General features: G+C 41.6%; 1 protein-coding gene across 6 annotated transcripts in view; it reads right to left on the bottom strand.

Annotated features, from left to right (window-relative positions):
- Nucleotides 1–2,694: 2,694 nt before the first annotated feature.
- The window catches only part of ZHX2 (zinc fingers and homeoboxes 2), a 115,977-nt gene continuing 109,522 nt past the window's right edge, over nt 2,695–9,149 (bottom strand). For all 6 annotated transcript variants that reach the window (XM_050940796.1, XM_050940793.1, XM_050940792.1 and 3 more), the window contains one exon: nt 2,695–3,858. The gene's annotated coding sequence lies outside the window, so the exon portion shown is untranslated. The remainder of the gene's footprint in view (nt 3,859–9,149) is intronic.

Below are 9,149 nucleotides of genomic sequence, written 5' to 3'. Positions count from 1 at the left end.
GTTAAAGCAGGTGAAATTTGGGATCCATGGTGTTCATATTCTTTCCATCCTTAAGGTCAGCTCAGTTGGTGTAAATCAGTGTAGCTTCAAAGAAATCAATGGTCTGTTCACACCAGCTGAGGATCTGGCCCACAAAGCTTTCTATAACTCAAGACTCACCCTAGCTGATGATGATGATCTAAAGTAATAAACAATGGAGAAAGTGTCAAAGTACACCACAGAGGCAAACTTGGACTTAAAGTGAATGACAGACCTTGATGTTAATGGACTCTTTCCATTAGTCTGTAATGAGATGGCCCTAGTCCAACATCCCAAATCCAAGCAGTCCCTGAAGATTAGTACAGCACATCTGGTATTCCTATTACACACTGGTATTTATCATCTGACAAAAATGTATCCAGGGCTTCATGATGAACTAAACAATTTTTTTTTTGACAGGCTTGATTGAAGAACCTACTTTGTAATCTTGCTCAGCCATCCATGTGGGCAGTAAAACAATTTATTGTGCTGAACTGGGATATGCAAGAAATCCATTTTAAGCTAAAAAGCAAACAGAAGCAGTTTTTCATGTTAAAACCTTAAAAATATAAGAACGTTCATACTGGGTCAGACCAAAGGTCCATCTAGTCCAGTAGTCTAGTCTTCCAACAGTGGCCAATGGCAGGTACTTCTGAGGGAATGAACAGATCAGGTAATCATCAAGTGATCTATCCCCTGTCGCCCATTCCCAGCTTCTGGCAAGGGACTAGGGACACCATCTCAACCCATGTGAATAATAGCCATTGGTGGATCTATCCTCTATGAATTTATCTAGTTCTTTTTTTGAACCCTGTTATAGTCTTGGCCTTGGCAACGTTCTCTGGCAAAGAGTTCCACAGGTTGACAGTGCATTGTGTGAAGTGTTTAGAGTTTCTTTTAGAGTTTGACAAGGTACTTTAACCTGCCTGCATCATGACTGTTTTGATTAGCTGTAGAGGAAAAGAGCCAGCAACCCACCACTGACAACCAACCAGGCAACAACAAATTAAAGTACCTGAGGATGGTATTAGTGTTTACTATTTGTATTGTTGTAGTATCACTCCTGGGGGCATTCTGCACCAAAAAATTAAAAATTCTATGCCAAAAAAATAAAAATTCTGTGCACAATATTTTTAAAATTCTGCAAATTTTGTTTGTCAAAATAACACTACGTCATCACACCAGTTTCAATTATTTTGGTAATTTATTTCAAAATACCTGTCAGCAAGTATGTCTGTAACAATACAGACACACAAAATTTCCCTCAGACATAGAGAGTTAAAGAAACCCCTATGACAACCCAGTTCCTGTTTCTCTGCTCCCTTCCTCCTGCCAGAGCCCAGCTGGGGGGCAGACACCCACAACCCTTCCCCCACAGAGCACACCTGCAAGCCCCCCAAACCAATACATCCAAACCCCCTCCTCCCCAGAGCCCAACCATGGGGGCCCCCAAGCCCAAATACCTGTACCCCATCCTTCCCCCCAGAGCCCAGATGCAGGCCCCCCCCTTGCCCAAACTCCCATTCCCCTCTGCCCCAGAGCCCAGGGATCCAGAGGGAGAAACAGCCTGATGCTCGGTCTCAGGCTTGCACAGAGTTTCCTGCATGCTGCCCTCTCCTTCCCATAGGGCATGCTGGGAACTGCAGCTGCCAGGGACCCTCTAGCACCCTCTCCCTCCCATGAGCTTCTATGTGCAAGGTGGGTTCTGCAGGGTCCAGTGGTCCCTAGTGGTGGCCAGCAGCACTGCTGACCATTTCTGTGGGGGAAAGGAAATTCTGTGTGCACAACATTAATTTCTGCAAAATTCTGCATTGCACAGTAGCACAGAATTTCCCTAGGAGTATAGGATGTAGGAGCTCCAGTCATGGATCCCCCAACCCCAATGTGCTAGATGTGATACAAACAAAAAGATAGCCCTTAAATTCCCTAAAATTCCTACTGAAATCAATGAGAACGTGGCTGGTTAAAAGAAAGGATAACTGAGCCCGAAAGTCTTGTCTGAAAACACAACAGAAGAAATCAAATTTCAATTTTAAGCTCCCAAGTAGTTATTATCAAGCAGTGCAAAATGGCAGTTAAAAGCATCAATCGTCCCCTCAAACAAATAAAGCTGTAAGCAGTGGCAACTAATTTTGGTTACAATTTCTAACCTGTAAAAGAGAGCTCTCTGAAATTCATCTCCAGCATTCTATTGCTGCAGTATCTATGGGCCCAGAAATCCCCACTGGAGTCAATTTTTAAAATTTCCCGTTGACTGCAAGGGGAGCAGGCTCTAAGCAAAGATGCTATATAAAGACTAGACTGCAATTTTCACTCGCACATTAGTGAATTTACACATGCGGTTAGACCCATTCAGCTCAATGGGATTACTCATGTGAGCAAGTGCTCACCAAAAGGAGAGTAAGGATTGCACAAACTAGCCTTAAGTAAACAGAGGGACAATGGAAGTTAATTCCCAAACCATCTATTCCTTTCAACAATGAACTAAACAACCTTGTTATAAGAAAGCTAGCTTGAAGTGGCTCCATTTTAAGCCTCAGCCACTCCAGTCCCATCCAGGTGGCTAGTAAAAGCCACACTTAGCAATGACTAGTCACAACCAATAAGGTATTTAGCTCCTATCCACAGTGCAGAGATTTTAAATTTAAAAAAAAAAAAAGAGGAAATGGTTACAAAAAATGTTCAGTCTTTGTTTTATTGAGTTACAACAAATGAGCAACAAGTTAGAAAAGTTGATTTTATTCAAATTCTCTAGAATTATATTTGTGCAGTGTACTGAAATATGGTAAGTCTCCAAAAGACAACTAGTCAGATTGCAACATTTTTACCAGCTCTCTCTCTCATGCGTGCTGGCTCACTCTAAAATAAAAAGGTTAGGGCTATTTGAAAAAAGTGCACTCGGGGATCTAGAACTGATCTAACAATTTAGTGGCCAGGGTTAAAGGAAACGTATGTTGTGCACTACAATATCTAAAGCTGAAGGGCAGACAAAAAAATATAATTCATCTTTGTACTGACTAAAGAAATATGAACAAGTTCATTTACGAAGAATCTTCATTTCCCCATTGTCACTCCTTTTGGGGGTTGTAATGCATGTAAAAAGGAAATAAAAAAGGTGCTCAAATAAGACAGAGGCATGCTATTAAGGTCGTCAGAGGTCTGTGGCTCTAGTTGGCATTTGATGGTTGGGCAAGGGTGAGATACAACAGTTGGAAAGGAGATTTGCCCCTCCATTGCACAGAAATGTGGCGAGTTAAATAATTTAGCCTGCAGCGGGTATTTTGTTTTTGTTTTTCAAAGAAAATTGAACAAGCAAGAACACCACAAACCCCTTGATGCATTCGGTGGGCTGAAATGTAAACCGTCATTGGGGTGAAAATCCAGGATCAGCTACTGATGCACCACATTGAAAAGATTTCAAATTTTTAATATTTTAAAACCGAAGCAGATATAGTGGTTACTAATTCTAAAAACAAAAAGCCCCCAAACCTTGCAATGGGATGATCTGAAAAAGTAACTTGCATCAATTAAAAAGGTAACAAAATTCCCACTTTGTACAAATCAGTTCCAGTAGAGGAGGAGGGTGAGGGGAAAGGAAGCTAGGGAGAAACCTATGTACAAGGACCCTTTCTTCTTTAATGCGGTAGTAGGACTTTGGCACTACAAACAATTCCATATCAGTGCTCCACGGTATTTCTCACTGTGCCTCTGCAAGCATGGTTCGACTCAGAGTTGCAACATATTGGTTATCATGTCCCAAGTAGGAAAATAGATGGTTATCCTGTTCTCAGAGACAGTTTTCCCCCTTGATTATCATGACAGCACGACGGATGGACATCCCTACAAAAATCAAAAATGAGAAATATTTTATTTTTTAAATAAATGATGAGCACACATTCACACTGTCAATGTTCCTCTTCACATTTATAGTGCTATTATATTTTACATTAACTGTACCTTGAGGCCTTCCCAATGTGCCAGAGTTTTACAGAGCATTTAACTGATACTTCCCCATACAGATTTCTAATGCTAACATAAAATAGGCCTGATTCTTCACTGAATCTGTATGATTTAGGAGGGTCTGATTCGTCACTGTCTTGTACCTTGTGTAGTCACTGACGCTTCTGTGAAGTGGGTATAATATGCTATTGTTCTGAACAAGATGTCAGTGATTACACAAAATGCAAGGTAATGAAGAATCAGGCCCCTCTATGTCACATAGTTTCAGGGCTACCCTCTCTTGCTAGCTTTCCTGTGGTTTATTGGCCCCAATGCCTCATGAGTAACGGACTCTTCTTGAAGCAGGGATTTAACAAACCTCTCAACAAACTAAAAGACACCCTGAGTTCTCATGGCATTTCAGATGGGGATGTACTGTAGCAATTTACAATGAGGTTCTTACAGTAGAGATTTGTTTTGAAATATGAAAATTAGTGAAGTGTTGAGTCTGGGTGAAAGTGCAAACATCAGTTTACTCTGAAGTGAGTCCAGTAGTGACAGTCAGGCAGATCCTGTACAGTTTTCAAAACCCATCAAACACCATTGTGCTAAAGCATGTTTAAAAACTTTGCGCGAGTCATTCATTCCAGACCTTTTGTTAATATTGCCAATTAGTCTTATTTTCTGAGAGCACCATTCATCATTCAGGATGCAGGGCAAACCAGTCTGTTAGTGTGAAATGGTGCACACACACAGGCGGTAAAAAAATTCCCAGGCTCTGTTGTCTTTGCTTAGCAAAACTCCCATTGAAATCAATTGGAATTTGCAAATGTTGTATCAGGCTGAGTTGTTTCATCTATTTAGGGATTTACACCCTGCTCCTGAGAGGCACTGAGCACCAAAAGCCGCACTGAGTTCAGTGGGAGTTGTAAGTGCTCAGCATCTCAGGATCAAACCCACAGGCCATTCGAGACCATTTTGGGTTCATCCAACCCCTGCTGAGGTCAGTGGCAAAACTTGTACTGACTTTAGTGGGAACAGAATCAAGCACTTAGGGCCCACCCCGCAGTCCTTATTCCAACATGCAATGACATCAATAGTGCCAGTGGCAGATGCCTTTTAGGATATAGTCCTAAATCCCTAAAGAAATGAGAACCTGAATGAAAAGGGAGGGAAACCTCAATATTGCAACTATCCTTTTACCAAACCAACCACCCATCTAGAGCTGGGCCAGGCTATGTGACAGGCTGAGTGTGCTCAGCTCTCACTGAAGTCAAAGGAAGCTGAGGGCACCAGCAGGCACTGTGCAGTTCAGGGGCTGAACGCACAAAGTGATGTGTACACTTGGCAAACAGCGAGTTGGAAACTTCTTTCTAAGCACTTCCCAGGTTGCCTTTGGTAAATTTCTGTGAAGCACCACTCTGGGCCTGACTCACTTGCAAGCAAGGAACACCCTGCCCCACCCCTGCAGTGAGATAGCAGAGAAGACTGTGGTGGAGATATGGACTGCCGAGAACAAAGAAGGCACATGGAAGTGTTTCAGCAGCTGAGGAATAAGATTCTCATAGGCCAGGGATCGGCGACCCTTGGCATACGGCTCACCAGGGTAAGCATCCCGGTGGCCTGGCCCAGTTTGTTTACCTGCTGTGTCTGCGGGTTCAGACGATTGTGGCTCCCACTGGCTGCGAGTCGCTGCTCCAGGTCAATAGGGACTGCGGGAAGCGGCGCAGGCTGAGGGATGTGATAGCCGCTGCCCCCATTGGCCTGGAACGGCAAACCGTTACCAGTGGGAGCTGCGATTGGCCAAACCTGCAGATGCAGCAGGTAAACAAACTGGCCCGGCTCAACCTGGCTCGGCCCACCAGGGTGCTTACCCTGGAGAGCTGCGTGCCAAAGGTTGCCGATCCCTGTCATAGGCGATGGTAACAGATCTAAACAGCAAGCTCATGCAACTGTCAGAAAAGGGAAAAACCCACATCTTTGTACTGGTGGTCTCTGAAACTAAAAAGCACTGCTTCGGAGAGAAACTGGTCTTGGGACCGCCCCAGTGGGAGACAGCAGTGTGAAGAAAACCAGCAGTAATTACTAACCTTGCTGGCATTATCTGTTCCCACTCTCATGCCTGCCCATATTTGTGTTGTATTTAGGACCAAATTCTGCTTGTCTTACTAGCACAAATTGTAAACTGAGGTCAATGGAACTACATCGATACAAAAGTGGTGCAAATCATATCAGAATCAGGACCACTGACATAACTGTGAGTAGGATTAAGGGTCTAATTTGAGGCAGAGCACCTTCAAAATCATTGTCTTCAATGCAGCTTGCAGGAGGCATTCAGCACCTGCAGGAGTGAATTCTTAGCCCTGAAACTGTAGGCTTCTTAAAGGTACAGGTCTTGTGATCCTATGGTATATGATTTAATAATAAATCTTTTTATATTCTATGGGTGGAATTTTCAAAATCATTCAGTATTGACCAAGCTCTGTTCCCACTGAAATCGGTCAGCAGTAAAGCTCCCATTGACTTCACTGGGAGTAGAGTTTGGGGAACGCCAAATGCTTCTGAAAATCCCCTTCTTTTTCACTCTCTAAAGAAACGCTCACTATATAGCTACTAATAATTTAAGGACTTACTCAAATTACATTTATCCATTAAGAATAACCTAAGAAATATGTGAAATGTTTATCAATTTTTAGGGAAATTTGACATGAACTCTGCAGATAATAGAAGTATAAAAAACGGATGCTGAAAACATTTAGTTTAAAGTAATATCTGGGAGTGGATTTCTAAAGTGCTATTGTTAAATTAACAAAAAAAAAATCACTCATTTTCAGTTGACGTCCTGGGTATGAGAAAAAGCACTGAGATTATGGAATCTTATTTAATTTTTGTAGGTTTCAAAGTTCATAAACACTACTCAGTCCCAAATTTAACTAGTTTTCAATTTAATTGCATCTAATCACATTAGGAAAAGAAGGTATCACACTATCTAAGCAATGATCAATCAATAATTAGACATCTGTTGTTATTATTAATTCCCCTCACAGTCAATCCTTTAGTCAAATTCCAGTTTGGATAATAATATTCTGCTTAGCAAGACTCCTCCTCCGCTTTCACAAGATACAGTATTAATCATCACTTTCTGTCTTAAACTGATGTATAGTGCTGTTGTGGGTTGTTGGAGAGGCATATTTTGAGTAGGGAAAAACCAGGGTACTTCCAGTGACTTTAATTGAGTTACTCTGGACTTGCATTGCTTTAAACTGAGAAAAGAATCTGGTCCAGCATTAGGTGAGTTAGGACCAAAATTTAGGTTTAGTTTTTAATACAAGAAGTTGTACAAAACCTGCTATGAAGAGGGGTCAAAGATTAAAAAAAAAAAAAGAAGAAGAAAATTAGAACAATCTGTCTCCTGGAAAAAATGAACAATTATTTTCTTTTCCTCCCAATTTGAAATCAGTCATATGTGTTTAGCAGATGAGATGAATGTTCTACTGTGGAGGGATAGCTCAGCAGTTTGAGCATTGGCCTGCTAAATCCCAGGGTTGTGAGTTTAATCCTTCAGGGGGCCAAAAAATTTGTCTGGGGATTGGTCCTGCTTTGAGCTGGGGGTTGGACTAGATGACCTCCTCAGGTCCCTTCCAACCCTGATATTCTGTGATTTTCTGTGTGTGCCTCCAAGAGCTTGCAGTGATATTTTAGGGGTTGCCAGAGCCAGAAGAATACAAGCAGCGCACTACTTTTAGGCAAACATACCAACAAATAGTGCCAAGCATGTCAGAAGAACCTCACATTCTGCCACTAGAGGGCACGGGCTCACATTTTGAGTACTGAAATGATAGATTTGTATGAAGGAAAACAAAATAGATAAAGGCTTCAGGCTTTTATCAGCACTGGAGCCAATGTGCTAAGAAATGAAGATATTAACAGAGGGCAAAGTCTTCATTTCTTGAATAATCTAATAGGTGAAAGTCCTATTAACCCAAACCTGTATATGACAGAATCACTCTTCCTTAAATGTACTTTCATTTTACTAGTCTTTATATGAAAATTCCTTGTCAAAAAGATAAACTAGTTGAAATTTAACAGATGTTAAAATATGTTTTATATTTAAAAAAAAAAGTCTCTGAACACATCACACTAAGGCCACGTCCAGACTAGGAATTAAAATCGATTTTAGATACGCAACTTCAGCTACGTGAATAACGTAGCTGAAGTCGAATTTCTAAAATCGAGGTACTCACCAGTCTGGACGGCGCGGCATCGATGTCCGCGGCTCTCCGCGTCGATTCCGGAACTCCGTTCGGATTGATGGAGTTCCGGAATCGATGTAAGCGCGCTCGGGGATCGATACACCGCGTCCAGACTAGACGCGATATATCGATCCCCGAGCAATCGATTTTAACCCGCCGATGCCGCGGGTTAGTCTGGACGAGGGCTTAGACTCTCTGCATGCAAAAGTTGTTGCAATGGTGTACCAGTGTTACCAGCACCACTGCAAATACTCTTTCTCAGAACAAGTCTAAGGATCAATGAATCCTATATTGCCGCAATGGTAGCGCGGACTAAAAGTACAGGCAACTGCATCTGCACTGTTGCAATTAGTTCTTCCAGCACAGTCCCACAATGCACCTCTAGCCCCATCAGTGACCACTCTATGCAATATGCATCATCTCCTGTGCTCAGGATCATTTTCTTACTTTAAACTACTGCAGCTTCTGAAAATTTAATGCACAATTTTTTTTAATATGGTGCATTGCATGCAATCTCGATGGCCTTTTTAGTTACAAATATTTTTTGCCATACTGATGCCATTTAATTTTACAAAATGATAGTTTAAACAATCTGCATTATTTTCAAAATGGTTGTTACATCTTCAGATTATCACCAAGGAGTGATGTGCTGGGGACTTTTGGAAATATGCTTTAAGTAGACATGCTGAAGACTTTGCACTAAGCCAGGATGGGTAGCTTACAGTGGTTCAATTCAACTGAACACCACAATTTTCTAGTGTAGACAGTGCTAAGCATCAGTCATAGCTTTGAATTTTCTGGGTTTGCTAGAAATTGCACGTTTTGCATTTATTGTAGGTCAATGGAAAATTGTTAATAAACTGCAAAACATATTATTTAACAATAAATTTCTAACACATACATGCTACTTTATTTATCTGATGGATTAAGGAGAAAGTA

The sequence above is a fragment of the Gopherus flavomarginatus genome, chromosome 2, assembly GCF_025201925.1.
Source record: "Gopherus flavomarginatus isolate rGopFla2 chromosome 2, rGopFla2.mat.asm, whole genome shotgun sequence".
In the NCBI taxonomy this organism is placed as follows: domain Eukaryota; kingdom Metazoa; phylum Chordata; order Testudines; family Testudinidae; genus Gopherus; species Gopherus flavomarginatus.
This window is presented reverse-complemented; position numbering and strand designations above follow the sequence as displayed.